Raw genomic sequence first — 18,058 nt, 5'->3', positions numbered from 1 at the left:
AAAGACATTCGGAAATCCAGAACCGAGACATAAACCGAGCATCAATGCGCGAGACAACGGAGCTAAAATTATAAGTCAACATTGCACAAGAATATATATATATATATATATATATATATATATATATATATATATATATATATATATATATATATATATATATATTATATTATATATTATATATTAATTTAATCAAGCAGCCCACGTTTTGCAAAATAAAATATCCTGATCCAGCTGGCCATGCGATCGCATGGCCTGGAGGCACAAATTCCGTGCGATCGCATGGCAGCAAATGTCAGGCTAAGTGCTATAAATAGCCAACGAATTCAACGAATGATACTACACCTTCACACACTCTTTCTCTCTTCTGTAATATATATATTAATATTTATATTTATAATATTAAGTTTAATTTAAGTTTAATAATAATAATTGGGTTATTGTAAGAAATGTTTTATGGGGTTTTAAAGTCGGAACTCTGTCCGTGTAACGCTACGCTAATAATAATCACTGTAAGCTATGTTCTTCCTTTTTAAATTAATGTCTCGTAACTAAGTTATTATTATGCTTATTTGAGCCGAAGTAATCGTGATGTTGGACTAAATATTAAGACGGGGTTATTGGATTTTGTACCATAATTAGGGTTTGGACAAAAGACCGACACTTGTGGACATTGGACTATGGACTATTAATAGATGGGGGGTATTGTCTAATCGAATGACAACTCATTGAAATCTGTCGAACCAATCTTCATATTAGTTAATCTAATAATTATTAAATGATTATGCATGTCCTATTTAGTGACGTTTATACGACATCTTTTACGATCATTTAATTAATTATTCGGGTTGGGTAATTGATTATTCAAACTGATCAAGTGGATAAATTAATGTTCATATCTTATTAAAACAGGGGTGGATTACATACAAGGATAATTGTTAATTGTTAACAAAGTATTAAAACCTTGGATTACACGCAGTCGATAACCTGGTGTAATTATTAACAAAGTATTAAAACCTTGTTACAGTTTAAATCCCTAATTAGTTGGAATATTTGACTTCGGGAATAAGGTTAATTTGATGAGCATATTATAATTATGACCGATGGACTATTATGGGCAAAACCTAGATAGGTATCAAATAAGCCAGGACAAAGGACAATTAACCCAGAGTAATAAATTAAAATCAAAACGTCAAACATCATGGTTACGAAAGTTTAAATAAGCATAATTCTTTTATTGTATTTCTCATCGTACTTTTAATTATTGTCAATTTATTATTCGCAATTTTATATATCGTCATTTAAATATTGTTATTTATTTTACGCATTTTAATTATCGTCATTTATCTTTACGCTTTATTTAAAATCGACAAACCGGTCATTAAACGGTAAAACCCCCCTTTTATAATATTACTACTTATATATAATTATATATATTATATAAATATAGTTGTTAAAAATATAGTACGTAATCACTAGCTCCCTGTGGAACGAACCGGACTTACTAAAAAACTACACTACTCTACGATTAGGTACACTGCCTATAGGGTTGTAGCAAGGTTTAGGTATATCCATTCAATAAATAAATAAATAACTTGTGTAAATTGTATTAGTATTTCGTACCCCTCCGCTACATCATCAAGTTTTTGGCGCCGCTGCCGGGGAGCCGAAAGCGAAATTCTATAAAAAAAATTTAGTTTTTAAGCTATTTTTGTAAAAATATAATAAGTTTTAAACATAAAAAAAAATTAAATAAATATATATATTTCTATATTTTTAAGTGTTTAAATTAAAATTTTTTTTAAAAAAGTTACAAAAAGTAATAAGTATTTTTTTTAAATATAAGTTTTATTTAAATTATATTTTCTATAAATTAAAATCAGAAAATAAAAATCAAAGTAAAAAAAAAAAAAAAACTGAGCCTGCGAATTTTTTGGTCTGCATATAAACTGAACCTGCATACCATGCGATCGCATGGCTGCAGTGTATAAAACTCATGCGATCGCATGAGTTGCTATGACAGATCAATCCTAGTACGCCATTAATTACGATTAGGGTTTTAATATTTTAAATATAATTTAGTTAGGGTTTAGTTAGAATATTATTTAGTTTTTAGTTTTAATATATATTTTGTAATATTAAGTTTAAATATTATATATATATATATATATATATATATATATATATATATATATATATATATATATATATATATATATATATATATATATATATATTAATATTTTTATATAATAATAATACAAAAATAATATTTTTATATAAATTTTATTTTTATCATTTTAGTTTATATCTTTTTATAATTTTTATCTTTTTGTTATTTAGTTCGTTGTTTTTAATCGTATCGTTCGTTATATAGTTTTAAATTTAGTATTTTGCCGTAGTTATTATTATATTTCTAGTTTTTAGACTTTGCCGTAAAATCCCTTAAGTGCTTTTTCTTTATATTAAGATTTAGGCGCTTTAGAATTTTGCGACGCCGTTTTAAGTTTAATAGATTTTAATGCCTTTTAAGTAATTGCCGTAGTTCCTTTAGAATTTTAAGACTTTAGTTGCTACTTTTAGTTTTAAGTTTTTCGACGCGCTTTTTCTTTTTCATTTCTACGCTCTAGTTTTTAGGACAGAGAATTTTTTTTACTTTCTTTAAATCTCGACGAAAAATTATTGTAAGCAATTAAATTGATAGACATCCAAATTTTCTGGTTTGTAGAAATAGTTGGATTTGTTAGTGGCGAGTTGTGGGCTTCCGATTTAAAGGGTCCTGGCTACCTGCTGCATCTATTGGCTATTCGAAACGTGGGAAAAATCAGAAAAGTCTATTAATTTGATAGCTTATATAATTTTTATTTTTATAACTAATAGGATATTCAGTGAATGCACCGAACCACCTTTCATACGTTCACCACCTGTAACCAGATCAAGACATCTAGCCAATATTGTCGCCGTTGATTTTTCTTTTGAATCATCATCTAGTCGAACGAGTACTCCAATTCAAATTTTCGATAATCCATTTTTTGAACCCAACTTCATAATTGAGAACCCGGAGGATATTCAAGGACAATTCAGAGATCCTGAACCACTAATCATTCCTCCTGAACCACAAATCATTCAACCAGAGGTTGTCGAGGAAGAAACCATTAAATCAGAATCCTCTAGTTATTCAGATTCAACAAATTCAATCATGAAAAATCCGGAACCTCTAAGTATGGAAGACCGAATGAGAGCCACACGCACGGGCCAAGGTCACGCCATTATTCGGCCAGATGTTAATGCGCCAGATTATGAAATCAAAGGACAAATCCTACACATGGTAACTAATCAATGCCAATATAGTGGTACGCCAAAAGAAGATCCAAACGAACATCTTCGAACCTTTAATAGGATCTGTACTCTATTCAAAATCAGAGAAGTTGAGGATGAACAGATCTATCTCATGTTGTTTCCCTGGACTTTAAAGGGAGAAGCCAAAGATTGGTTAGAATCGTTACTTGAAGGAGCGATTGATACATGGGATGTTTTAGTTGAGAAATTTCTCAAAAAATTCTTTCCAGCATCTAAAGCCGTGAGACTTCAAGGAGAAATTGTTACGTTCGTGTAAAAGCCAAATGAAACATTATATGAGGCGTGGACAAGATTCGGAAAGTTGTTGAGAGGATGTCCTCAGCACGTTTTAGACACTTATCAAATAGTACAAATATTCTACCAAGGTGTCAACGTTGCTACACGAAAAGACATTGACACAGCAGCTGGTGGTTCCATTATGAAGAAAACCGCAACCGAAGCTCACAAAATTATTGATAACACAGCCTCCCACTCACATGAGTGGCACCAGAAAAAAGATATCTTTCGTTCATCTAAAGCGGCTAGAGTCGATTCTAGCCATGACTTTGATTCCGTTTCCGCAAAAATAGATGCTTTCGAGAGACGAATGGAAAAGATGACTAAAGATATTCACGCAATACGAATCAGTTGTGAGCAATGCAGTGGACCACACTTAACGAAAGATTGTCACATTGAACAAACCATGAAACAACGTGAGAATGTTTCCTATATGAACCAAAGGCCGGGAAATAATTATCAACCGCCAAGGTCAAACTTTAATCGAAATCAAAACATTCTTTACAATCCAAATGGACCCAACAATAACTCGTATAACCAACAAGGTCCGAATAACCAACCAACTCAAAACAACACTTTCAATCAACAAAGACCTAGCTTGTATAAACCACCACAACAAACCGAAGAGAAAAAGCCAAATCTAGAAGAAATGATGGCAAAGTTAATGGAATCTCAAACACAATTTATTACATCTCAAACCCAAACAAATGAGAGGTTTGATCAGACATTTAGAACTCAACAAGCTTCCGTTTTGAATCTAGAAAAACACGTAGGTACTCTTGCTAGCATGATGAGTGAGAGGGAACAAGGAAATCTACCGAGTAATACTGAAGTAAATCCTCTGAATGAGAATGTTAATATGGTATCAACGAATTCTGAAAAACCAGCATCAGAAGATGGGAAGGTTTTAGATGTGAGTAACAATGAAGAAGTTACAACACCACCACCACCCGAGTATGTAAAGCCAGTGGTGGCACCATACAGACCACCCATCCCGTTTCCAAGAAAAGGAGTTGAGTATGAGCAAGTAATAGGTAATAAAGTTTGTGATACCTCTGGAAAGAAGAAGAAGAATAAGAAAGTGCAAGAAACAAAAACCGTAAAAGTAAACCCGGTAAAGACAGTTCCACCAAAACTTCCACCCAGGTTGGGTGATCCGGGTGAATTTATTGTTCCTTGTCTACTTAGTGATTGTGTCATGTATAATGCACTAGCAGATTTAGGTGCGAGTGTGAGTGTTATGCCTCTTTCATTATATAATAGATTAGGAGTAGGTGAGTTAAGTCAAACGAAAATGAATGTTCGACTCTTTGATCAAACCATTAGGCACCCAATTGGAATTGCTGACAACCTACTCGTTCAAGTGGGTAATTTAACCTTTCTAGTCGAATTTGTTGTTATTGACATAGAAGAGGACTCAAACATTCCTCTAATTTTAGGTCGACCATTCTTAGCTTCCACCGGGGCGTTTATTGATGTAAGAGAGGGTAGAATGACACTTAGTAATGGTGAAAAATCGATCACCTTTATGATTCGAAAGTCTAAATCTCCACCAACCAAAACCGTTGAACCAATAAAGACGATTGATAAGCACCATGTTGTTTTACCAACTCCAACGGTAGTGCTTAGCAATAATAAAACGCCTAAGTGTGGGGAAGATGAAGTAACACGTAATGATGACCTGATAACAAAGAACCCCGTTGTTAATGCGAAATTAAATGACCCCGTTATTAACAATTCAATGAAGAAACTTATCAAACGGATTCGCGATGCTAGAACCAAGGGGAACTTTAAGTTATGTAACCGGTTAGTATCCAATCTATCGCCTAAAGAAAAGGCGAAACTAGTTGAATTTGTGAATATTACACAAGAATCCGACCAATGTCTTAAAGCAAAAGTCACAGATATGCAAGTTGATTATGGTCCAAGAGAAATTGACGATGAAGTTAATCACAATTTCGACACCACATCTACCTAAGTGTGGGGAGATTCAAATGTTCTAAGAAAAAAAAATGTTGTCTAGAGTTAGTTGTTCTGTTCTTGTGTAGTTCCGAGAATGGAATTCGATTGGTCTTTTCCACTAGCAGACACTAAAGAACTAGTTTTCTCCCCCCATTCTGAATTTTTTGTTTTGTAGGTTTTGTATGAAATTAATACGCTTTTTAAATTTATGTTTTGTGTGAATTTAAAAACAAAAATTTGCTTTATTTCATTAAGTTTAAAAAATGATTTCTAAAATTCGTCGTAAGTTAAAGACTGGGTCATGGAACCGAAAGTTCTTTACCCGAAGGCGGGGCGAAAAATTTTGTTATCATTATTTTTAATTTTATTGATCTAAAGTATGCCAAAAATATTATATGAACGTGGGGTTATATACCAAACTTCAAAAATATGTATATATATGTTTGTATTTTATGTTATCTACAAAATAGGGTAAAACAGCGCACTTTCAAAGACTGGCATTAAGTTCAGCAAAAGCTATTAATTTTGACGACAAGACGCAAAATATCAAATGTGATATAATAACTGCAGGAATGGCAAATGATGTGCACCATTTATCATTCGAACAAACAATATGTTTGCAAACTCGGTATTTTTAATCATTTTTCTACGCTAATCACCCTCATGAATTTAATTTTTTACTGATTTCTTGCAAATGAGGGCATTGCAAGATCTCAAGTGTGGGGAAGAGTTATAAATTCTCTCGGGTTTACACTTGGTTTAATTGCCAAATTTTGTGAAAATTTGAAAAAATTTCAACTAAATGAATTCTAAATCATGTTTATACATATTTATGAACGGTAAAACTAGGTTTTATTACCGAAATTATTGTTACCTTGGAAAGGACATAAATTGAGAAACAACCCAAAACGCTTGAATTCATTTAAAATGGAAAAGAAGAGAATAAAAAGGCAAAGAAAGAAATAAAATAAAAGCTAAGTGTGGGAAGAATTTACCAAGTTATTTAAAATATATATCACATATTTTTGTACAGATTATTGCAGATACTTTTGCTTTGGACTAAACTAATCAGGTTTACCCGATTTACTGTAATATATTTGAAAGAAAGATGGATCTACACGATGAATCAATTCCATCATTAAAAGGAAGTAAAGTCTTCCGAAAAAGACACGCGCTTCTTGATTTAGGTCAGGAAGTTGTCGTCCAGACTAGCTGTAGGTTGACGAAAAATCTAGAAAAGTCATCTCTAAAATCAGAAGGAAATCCACGAACCTCAGCATCAAACAGGGTCGTCATGTGGTCAGACTTATCCTAACCATGAGAGGATCTGTCTCGTAAAATGGAGAGGGCACCGTGCAAATTAGTTTGATAAGACTAATGAATCAGACCCCCGGAAAAGATAATCTCCTTAAAGATCAAAAATTAGCTTTTATGCCTGATATTACTCAATCCTTGAGATTGACCTTAAAGATTGAGAATTACAAACTATGACGACCCGGAAATTTCCGACCAAATTTAAACTTAACCTTTATATGTTTCCGACACGATAAGCAGAATTTGTAATGTTGAATCTCAAAAAGTTTGGAACTACATTCACGTAATCAATTACCCTTTGACCGTGTTCGACGATTCACGAACAATTATGTGTATATAGATATGTATATATAATATATAATATTAACTGAAAACATTAACAAAGTATTAGATATATGATACTTTACATGAACATATTTGTATCGATATATTTATCGACAGAATTAAGAGATAATATCAAATAATTGAATTATCAGATACATTATGATATGATTACGGGCCTATGTTATGAGGTCCACTGTGATTTAAGAAATCTATTCTTTTTGACAACTCAATACTTAACCAGTATGATAAAGATAACGATATTTATATTTTATTTTATTAAATATATAAAATGATTTAAATTAATATTATATATATTTTTTTATACGCGTATTATATGTACATAGTTTTATACTTTTACTATACTTTAACTTTACATTTACTTTACTTTTACTTTACTTTAACTTTAATAATTCATACTTTAATAATTCACTTTAATAATTCATACTTTAATAATTCACTTTAATAATTCATACTTTAATAATTCACTTTAATAATTCATACTTTAATAATTCACTTCAATAATTCATACTTTAATAATTCACTTTAATAATTCATACTTTAATAATTCACTTTAATAATTCAAAAATCTATTATAAATAGAATTCAATAGGTTTCATTATTTCATAGAAACTTGAAAATATATTTCTCTAAACTCTCTCAATTGAATTACATATATATATATATATATTTACTTAGTATTATTTCAAGATATTATTAGTATACATAAAATACTACGACGGAGTTATATTCAGATGATTTCAAAATAAGTTTTCAAATGGGATAGAGTTAAGGAAATTATGGGTTATAGCTATGAAGGTTATGGGTATTGATCGAGGGTATTGCTCGTGAGGTCAACCTAACGTTTATCATTTTCGTTGCGTCTACGTACTTTCCTGCAATATTGAATCACAATATTGATACGTGAGCATTCATATCTTATCTTTTATATATTAATAGTGTATCCCTGACTAGTGCTCGAGTATATATGATTATGCATGTTTGTATGCTTAGTTTCGTCGTTAAATAGTTTATGATAAATCACGAATTTGATACATATGCTACTGAGATAAGTTATATGATATGCATGTCGTTGAAAAGATGAAGAAAAAAATTAATAACTTTTCATTTAGAAATCGTGTGGTTTCGATGAACGGATTAAAAGATATGGTCAACTGAATTATCATTAATTTTAATATTATTATTAAAATGATTATTATAACTGTTATCAGTTGATGTTATTGCTAAAATTATCTTTATTACTAAAAATTAATATTTTTATTGAAACTATCATTTTATTATTTTTATCATTATCATTATTATCAATATTATTTTATCAAATAAATATGCGTACAAAGATATTTTTACCACACGTAATGTAATTACATTAATAATACATACCACTATATTTTTATGATATTAAGTGAATTTTATAAATTTTATTACTTGAGATATATAAAAGTATATTTTTATCATATATGAATTTTAATATAAATTTTTATTTATTAATAAATGACTTGTATTATTTAGTATAATAAGATCTGATAAATATATTTAAATATATAAAACTACTATATATAAGTTATATAATAAACATGTATAGATTTTGGAAGTCATTTTGGGTCAAGTTGACTTTTGTTGACTTTTGCATGTCGGTCTCGAGCATTAGGATTGTGATACACTACGACTTGACCTAAATTGTTACACAGATATTGACCAACATATAAATATATATACTTAATATAGGTTCGTGAATCCGAGACAAACCCTGCACTTGTTCAGTGCCGTCATATACATAATTGCTACGAAATACAGTATTGTGAGTTTCATTTGCTCCCTTTTTATATATATTTTTGGGCTGAGAATACATGCGCTGATTTATAAATGTTTTACGAAATAGGCACAAGTACTAAAACTAATTCTATGTGGGTTTAAACCAGAAATATACCCTTAGCTTGGTAACATTAAACTACTTGTCTATGTACAGTAGGCGCGAATCCTAAAGATATATCTATTGGGTCTGACAAACCCCATCCTGACTATGGGATGCTTTAGTACTTCGAGGTTATTTTAAACACACCTGATCTGGTGTACTTCAGAGGGTAAAACATGAACGTTAAGGCTTGTTACCGGGTGCCTACAACTTATAGAATACTTTTATACACTTGCGAGTGTACGGATATTTATAGAAACTGAAATCTTGTGGTCTATTACTATTACGGAAATGATGGATTATGATAAACTAATGAACTCACCAACCTTTTGGTTGACACTTTAAAGCATGTTTATTCTCAGGTATTAAAGAAATCTTCCGCTGTGCATTAGCTCATTTTAAGGATATTACTTGGAGTCATTCAAGACATACTTTGAAAGACGTTGCATTCGAGTCGTTGAGTTCATCAAGATTAATATTAAGTCAATTATAGTTGGATGTAATATAAAATGGTATGCATGCCATCAATTTTTGATGTAAAGAAAGTTTGTTTTTTAAAAACGAATGCAATGTTTGTAAAACGTATCATATAGAGGTCAAATACCTCGCGATGTAATCAACTATTGTGAATCGTTTATAATGTATATGAACGGGTCCTTTCAGTTGGTATCAGAGCGGTGGTCTTAGCGAACCAGGTCTTGCATTAGTGTGTCTAACTGATAGTTGTTAAGATGCATTAGTGAGTCTGGACTTCGACCGTGTCTGCATGTCAAAAGTTTTGCTTATCATTTTTAGTCGGAAATCATCTACTTACCATCCTTAGGAAATTACCTGCTTATCATTCTTAAGTCTAGACGCGTTTTCCTACATTTATTGCATAATAGTGTATAGACGAATTCTTATCTTAGCATATCTGTTACTGTGAACTTTGACTGACATCTTTCAAAGATTCCTCCGTAATTTATGGGATTTTGGTATTATATATACATATGTAAATTATGTATTGAAGAATACCAAATCTAAATTCTATAATCTATTTCATACCAAAAAAATTCTTTCCCTGATCATACAAGATGGATCCCTCAACCAGTTCGAGTTCCTCGGATTCCGACAGCTATGCCGATATGGATTTCCACATGAGCTCCGAAAGCAGTGTGACCGGAATGGATCAACCAATTAGCCATCATCTATTCTGGATGAATTGGGGATGGGTTCGTAATCTACTTAACCATTGGAGACAAGAAGAAGGCGATCCCTTTCATCCACCACATTGCCCTCTTGGCAATGAACCTGAAGCACTTACCGGCGAACCTGTCCGAAACACCTTTTTCTCTCTCATTTCCAGAGTATCTCGTCATAATTGTATACTACACCAAATTCTAGATCTTATTTATCCGCTCGTCCGAACCGACAATCACTCCGGTGTAATAGAAGAAGTCAACGAGCTTCGCGCTCGGATAGTGGCTTTGGAGAATATGGTGCAAAGGTTACAAACACCAGCAGCAGCACCAGCAGCATTACCAGTACCACCATCAACAACATCAACAGTACCATTACCACCACCAACAACAACTGCATCGCAAACCTCAACTTCACAATCTGTCCCACGAGCATCGACGTCATACGCCATGTAGATACCAAGGAATACCACAACGATGAAGTATTGATTCATAACTTCATTGGGGAAACATTCTACGGCGATTATGTAATTTCTAAAGTTTAGAAATTATCTATCCTAGCCTTAACCATAAATCAAATGAGTTTAATTTAATATTAACTCATTAAATCAATATTACATCTGAAGAAATATACACATATATATTTCCATAAAGACTGTAATAAAATTCTTTTGTACAAAATATTAATTGTGAAATTTTTTTTAACGGGTAGGTAATACCCGAGAGATATATAAATTCACAATTAATATGTTACATTCTTCGAATCTGATTCAGCAAATCATCCATTATACTCCCTACTTTCACAACAATATACATTCTTTTATAGAAATCAAAACAACCATACTCATTCAAAATCTAATTACATATTCTGATTTTGAAATCTCAGAATTCGATTCAAGATATAACCGAAATCATCACTCTTAGATTCCTACATCTTTCAAAACTATACTTTGACTTCAAAACTGTCCTAGAACCTCATTTCTATTCATGGAACTCACAAAAAATATTTGTATCATTCAAAATCTTAGAACATCATATGTATATTAACAATTACAATATGTGTTCAAACACTTCAAAATTCCTAAAGACATGCGAGATGATGATCCAACCACATATTACCCACTGTCATGCATCTGAAAAGCTCTCGAAACCAAAGTTATAGTTTAACATGTATCCGTGTCAGATCCTTTGATATTTATTACCAAATATAATTTTTCAATCTCTTTCCAAAATAGACAGTTTTGTCACAGCTCCAGCAAATCACCTTCATTTGTTTATACGAATAAACCTTATTATAACAATTACCGCTTCATCATTGTTACCGGGGAACCTTTCATATCTCGCCACATTAGCAGTAAACTTATCAACAACTTCATTAACCTTCGACTTAAGCCTCTCTGAAAAGCCACTATACTTATTCATTAAAACCCCATCATGTACTCACCTACATCCTGTAACAATAATTGTCACACCAACTACTGGGAATTAGCAATCAGTATTTTGAATTTCGCGACAATTTTACGTCAAAAGTTATACATATAACGTCTATCTCCTAGACTTACATACTTCGAATGTGAATTTTCTGAAAAACATCCCAAACTATGAATTAGTTCTCCGAAATTGGAAAAATGCTGATGAAGCAGCAAAAACTATAAACGACTTTAACAGTCAAAAGTTTGATGATAAAGAACAGTATGGTGGTAAAGCTGAGAAAAAGAGAAGGTTTGAAACTGGAAAACGGATTGAGCAGACCATGAAGGAGGCTGTGGACAAATCACAAAGACTAAACCTGCCTTCAAAGGATCCAAATGATTCAGTGTCTACTGAAATCATTAGCAAACAACTTACTTCTTATTCTAAACCTTCACATACAAATCTTCTTCATCATCCATATTATCGTATCTTTTATTATAATATCTTCGATATTCCTGAAGATATTTTCACAACTATTCTTATCCGAAATCTTTTATCTCTTCGCAATATCTGCGTTACAACATAAAAAGAAACTTTGTTAGTTTCTAAATTCTAAAAAAAAAAAATTTGAATTTAAAATAGGAATGTTTTTGAAGTAGTGTTGGGAATTGAAGCATGAGTTAGTATAATATAATGACACTTGATCAACGTGATTATATTACAGTAAGTCATGCTGAGTTTCTAATGGAACGTGATGATTCACAGAACATACCGTCATCATGTACTGTTTACACGACTCTTACATTCTACCCGATTTTCAAACATATTAAGAACATATCATCTTGATAGCTCTATATTTTCGGATATTCTGGTAATTTGCCAAATCAAGATCGTACCATTAAGATTTTCTTCTTGGAACATTAACTATGTTCATCCAAAAATTCTTATCTATGAATTCTGGACCATTATCCGCTTGACTTAAGGTCGGGAAGAGAAAACGAAAGCATGAAGCTCCGAAATATAATGGAGAATATAAAGCCCGATAACAATCTCGAAATTACAAACCGTGTATATCAATGCGTATAGCAATATAAAGACACAGGAGAATAAAAAACACAATAACCCCAAGGTAATGGTAGAAGAAAATAACTTCCTCCGGTGGTAGATGAAAAAGAAGAATGACAGATATGAAAGTTAAGAGTATATCAAGAATCAATACTGGATGAAGCATATTAACGAATGCTTTAAAGTATGAATTGGGGAGAAAGACTAGAAGGTGTGAGCTGTGGAAATAAAGAAACGAAGGGGGTGGAATTATAGTAAAATATCAGACAGAGAAATCGAGACAGATTATCGCATTTAATCCAAGAAGATCCTGATTTCCTTAATCGCCGAAGAACCAAATCTTATTGCAAAGATTTTATTTAAATCCCATGAATTCCGAAAATTAATCATAACTACGTCATCGGTTAAAACGAATATACGTTTACTCATTTCACTCTCTTGCGATAGCTTCACTTATACTCTTCGCGTAATCAAATTGTTTTATCTATATTACTCAATGATGATAAAACTCTATTTATCAACTCATATTCGTCATGAAAATATTTTTATAGTTAGCCATGACGACCTCGATCAAATTTCGGGACGAAATTTCTTTAACGGGTAGGTACTGTAACGACCCGGAAATTTCCGACCAAATTTAAACTTAACCTTTATATGTTTCCGACACGATAAGCAGAATTTGTAATGTTGAATCTCAAAAATTTTGGAACTACATTCACGTAATCAATTACCCTTTGACCGTGTTCGACGATTCACGAACAATTATGTGTATATAGATATGTATATATAATATATAATATTAACTGAAAACATTAACAAAGTATTAGATATATGATACTTTACATGAACATATTTGTATCGATATATTTATCGACAGAATTAAGAGATAATATCAAATAATTGAATTATCAGATACATTATGATATGATTACGGGCCTATGTTATGAGGTCCACTGTGATTTAAGAAATCTATTCTTTTTGACAACTCAATACTTAACCAGTATGATAAAGATAACGATATTTATATTTTATTTTATTAAATATATAAAATGATTTAAATTAATATTATATATATTTTTTTATACGCGTATTATATGTACATAGTTTTATACTTTTACTATACTTTAACTTTACCTTTACTTTACTTTTACTTTACTTTAACTTTAATAATTCATACTTTAATAATTCACTTTAATAATTCATACTTTAATAATTCACTTTAATAATTCATACTTTAATAATTCACTTTAATAATTCATACTTTAATAATTCACTTCAATAATTCATACTTTAATAATTCACTTTAATAATTCATACTTTAATAATTCACTTTAATAATTCAAAAATCTATTATAAATAGAATTCAATAGGTTTCATTATTTTATAGAAACTTGAAAATATATTTCTCTAAACTCTCTCAATTGAATTACATATATATATATATATATTTACTTAGTATTATTTCAAGATATTATTAGTATACATAAAATACTACGACGGAGTTATATTCAGATGATTTCAAAATAAGTTTTCAAATGGGATAGAGTTAAGGAAATTATGGGTTATAGCTATGAAGGTTATGGGTATTGATCGAGGGTATTGCTCGTGAGGTCAACCTAACGTTTATCATTTTCGTTGCGTCTACGTACTTTCCTGCAATATTGAATCACAATATTGATACGTGAGCATTCATATCTTATCTTTTATATATTAATAGTGTATCCCTGACTAGTGCTCGAGTATATATAATTATGCATGTTTGTATGCTTAGTTTCGTCGTTAAATAGTTTATGATAAATCACGAATTTGATACATATGCTACTGAGATAAGTTATATGATATGCATGTCGTTGAAAAGATGAAGAAAAAAATTAATAACTTTTCATTTAGAAATCGTGTGGTTTCGATGAACGGATTAAAAGATATGGTCAACTGAATTATCATTAATTTTAATATTATTATTAAAATGATTATTATAACTGTTATCAGTTGATGTTATTGCTAAAATTATCTTTATTACTAAAAATTAATATTTTTATTGAAACTATCATTTTATTATTTTTATCATTATCATTATTATCAATATTATTTTATCAAATAAATATGCGTACAAAGATATTTTTACCACACGTAATGTAATTACATTAATAATACATACCACTATATTTTTATGATATTAAGTGAATTTTATAAATTTTATTACTTGAGATATATAAAAGTATATTTTTATCATATATGAATTTTAATATAAATTTTTATTTATTAATAAATGACTTGTATTATTTAGTATAATAAGATCTGATAAATATATTTAAATATATAAAACTACTATATATAAGTTATATAATAAACATGTATAGATTTTGGAAGTCATTTTGGGTCAAGTTGACTTTTGTTGATTTTTGCATGTCGGTCTCGAGCATTAGGATTGTGATACACTACGACTTGACCTAAATTGTTACACAGATATTGACCAACATATAAATATATATACTTAATATAGGTTCGTGAATCCGAGACAAACCCTGCACTTGTTCAGTGCCGTCATATACATAATTGCTACGAAATACAGTATTGTGAGTTTCATTTGCTCCCTTTTTATATATATTTTTGGGCTGAGAATACATGCGCTGATTTATAAATGTTTTACGAAATAGGCACAAGTACTAAAACTAATTCTATGTGGGTTTAAACCAGAAATATACCCTTAGCTTGGTAACATTAAACTACTTGTCTATGTACGGTAGGCGCGAATCCTAAAGATAGATCTATTGGGTCTGACAAACCCCATCCTGACTATGGGATGCTTTAGTACTTCGAGGTTATTTTAAACACACCTGATCTGGTGTACTTCAGAGGGTAAAACATGAACGTTAAGGCTTGTTACCGGGTGCCTACAACTTATAGAATACTTTTATACACTTGCGAGTGTACGGATATTTATAGAAACTGAAATCTTGTGGTCTATTACTATTACGGAAATGATGGATTATGATAAACTAATGAACTCACCAACCTTTTGGTTGACACTTTAAAGCATGTTTATTCTCAGGTATTAAAGAAATCTTCCGCTGTGCATTAGCTCATTTTAAGGATATTACTTGGAGTCATTCAAGACATACTTTGAAAGACGTTGCATTCGAGTCGTTGAGTTCATCAAGATTAATATTAAGTCAATTATAGTTGGATGTAATATGAAATGGTATGCATGCCATCAATTTTTGATGTAAAGAAAGTTTGTCTTTTAAAAACGAATGCAATGTTTGTAAAACGTATCATATAGAGGTCAAATACCTCGCGATGTAATCAACTATTGTGAATCGTTTATAATGTATATGAACGGGTCCTTTCACAAACTCATGGAATTCAATGATATCTAAACTCGAGCTTGAACGAGAAAATATTTTGATCAAATTAAAACTGATTTGTTTTCTGAAAAACCTATTTTCATTGCGTTCATTACCATTGAACGTAAAATTCTGAGAATTCATTAGGTCACCTGAACCAAATCGGGTGTCAACCGTAAGAACGGTGGTTGCATAGCATGGTCGAAGACAGGACCTTGTGCCAGACCGAAAAATTATAGGGTGATCTTTACTATTTCTCCTACAAAGGATAGTAATTGCATCCGACACGTTGTGGACCATGAACATCTGCATGTCATTAGACATTGCATTAACAGTTGCTTGTTCAACGCTTTCCTTTACAACCGGACGGTAGTTTACCGAAAGGTAATATACGGAGCAAGTATACTGGACGTGTTGCTTTCCTAATACAAGGTTAGCAAGTGGGTGACATAAAACCGCAAGTTTTGAGCTAAAATTTTCAAATCTAAAACCCACAAAACCCACAAAAACATTTTGCAAACACCGGTGAAGGGTTATTCCGAAAAACTTATCTAGGGTAAAAGCTAAAATGAATTTTCAAAAAATCAAATGTTTTCATAAAGATCCAATTTCCTTAAAGGATCTAAATTTTCATAGTCATGTGAGACTGTAAACCACATCGTTACTATCATTGTTTATACCATCGTATCAAAATCACTGATGTATAAAGTGTGACAATAAAAAGTGATCCGAGTGAAGTGTGATTTTATTTCAAGTTCTGTATTGCTTGAGGACAAGCAACGCTCAAGTGTGGGGATATTTGATATTGCTCCAAATGAACATATATTTAGTCGCAATATCATCCCAATATATAAAGTTTTTAGTTGTAATTATTCTATTTTTAAGTTGTAATCGTTTAAATAAATAAATGTGAAGATGAAGCACGAAGATTAAATAATTGAAGAAAAAGTGCCACTAAAGCTTGAAAAGTGCCACTAAAGCCATAGTGCACTCAAAAGTGCCACTAAAAGCGCGAATTTTGGGAGTTAAGGAAAATAATTTTTTGTGCAAATTACAAGTTGCGAAATATAAAGTACAAGATATTAAAGCGTACGAAAAGAAGTTCAAAAATTCGGAACCGAGACATAAATCGAGCATCAACGCGCGAGACAATGGAGCTAAAATTACAAGTCAACGTTGCACAAGAATATAATATAATATATATATAATTATATATATTATATTATATGTTAATTTAATCGAGCAGCCCACGTTTTGCAAAAGAAAATATCTTGATCCAGCTGGCCATGCGATCGCATGGCCTGGAGGTACAAATTTCGTGCAATCGTATGGCAGCAAATGTCAGGCCAAGTGCTATAAATAGCCAACGAATTCGACGAATGATACTACACCTTCACACACTCTTTCTCTCTTCTGTAATATATATATTAATATTTATATTTATAATATTAAGTTTAATTTAAGTTTAATAATAATTGGGTTATTGTAAGAAATATTTTACGGGTTTTAAAGTCGAAACTATGTCCGTGTAACGCTACGCTATTAATAATCACTGTAAGCTATGTTCTTCCTTTTTAAATTAATGTCTCGTAACTAAGTTATTATTATGCTTATTTGAGCCGAAGTAATCGTGATGTTGGACTAAATATTAAGACGGGGTTATTGGATTTTGTACCATAATTAGGGTTTGGACAAAAGACCGACACTTGTGGACATTGGACTATGGACTATTAATAGATGGGGGGTATTGTCTAATTGAATGACAACTCATTGAAATCTGTCGAACCTATCTTCATATTAGTTAATCTAATAATTATTAAATGATTATGCATGTCCTATTTAGTGACGTTTATACGACATCTTTTATGATCATTTAATTAATTATTCGG

The sequence above is a fragment of the Rutidosis leptorrhynchoides genome, chromosome 2 (assembly GCF_046630445.1).
Source record: "Rutidosis leptorrhynchoides isolate AG116_Rl617_1_P2 chromosome 2, CSIRO_AGI_Rlap_v1, whole genome shotgun sequence".
NCBI classification, from domain to species: Eukaryota; Viridiplantae; Streptophyta; class Magnoliopsida; order Asterales; family Asteraceae; genus Rutidosis; species Rutidosis leptorrhynchoides.
Note: the sequence above shows the minus strand (reverse complement) of the source record.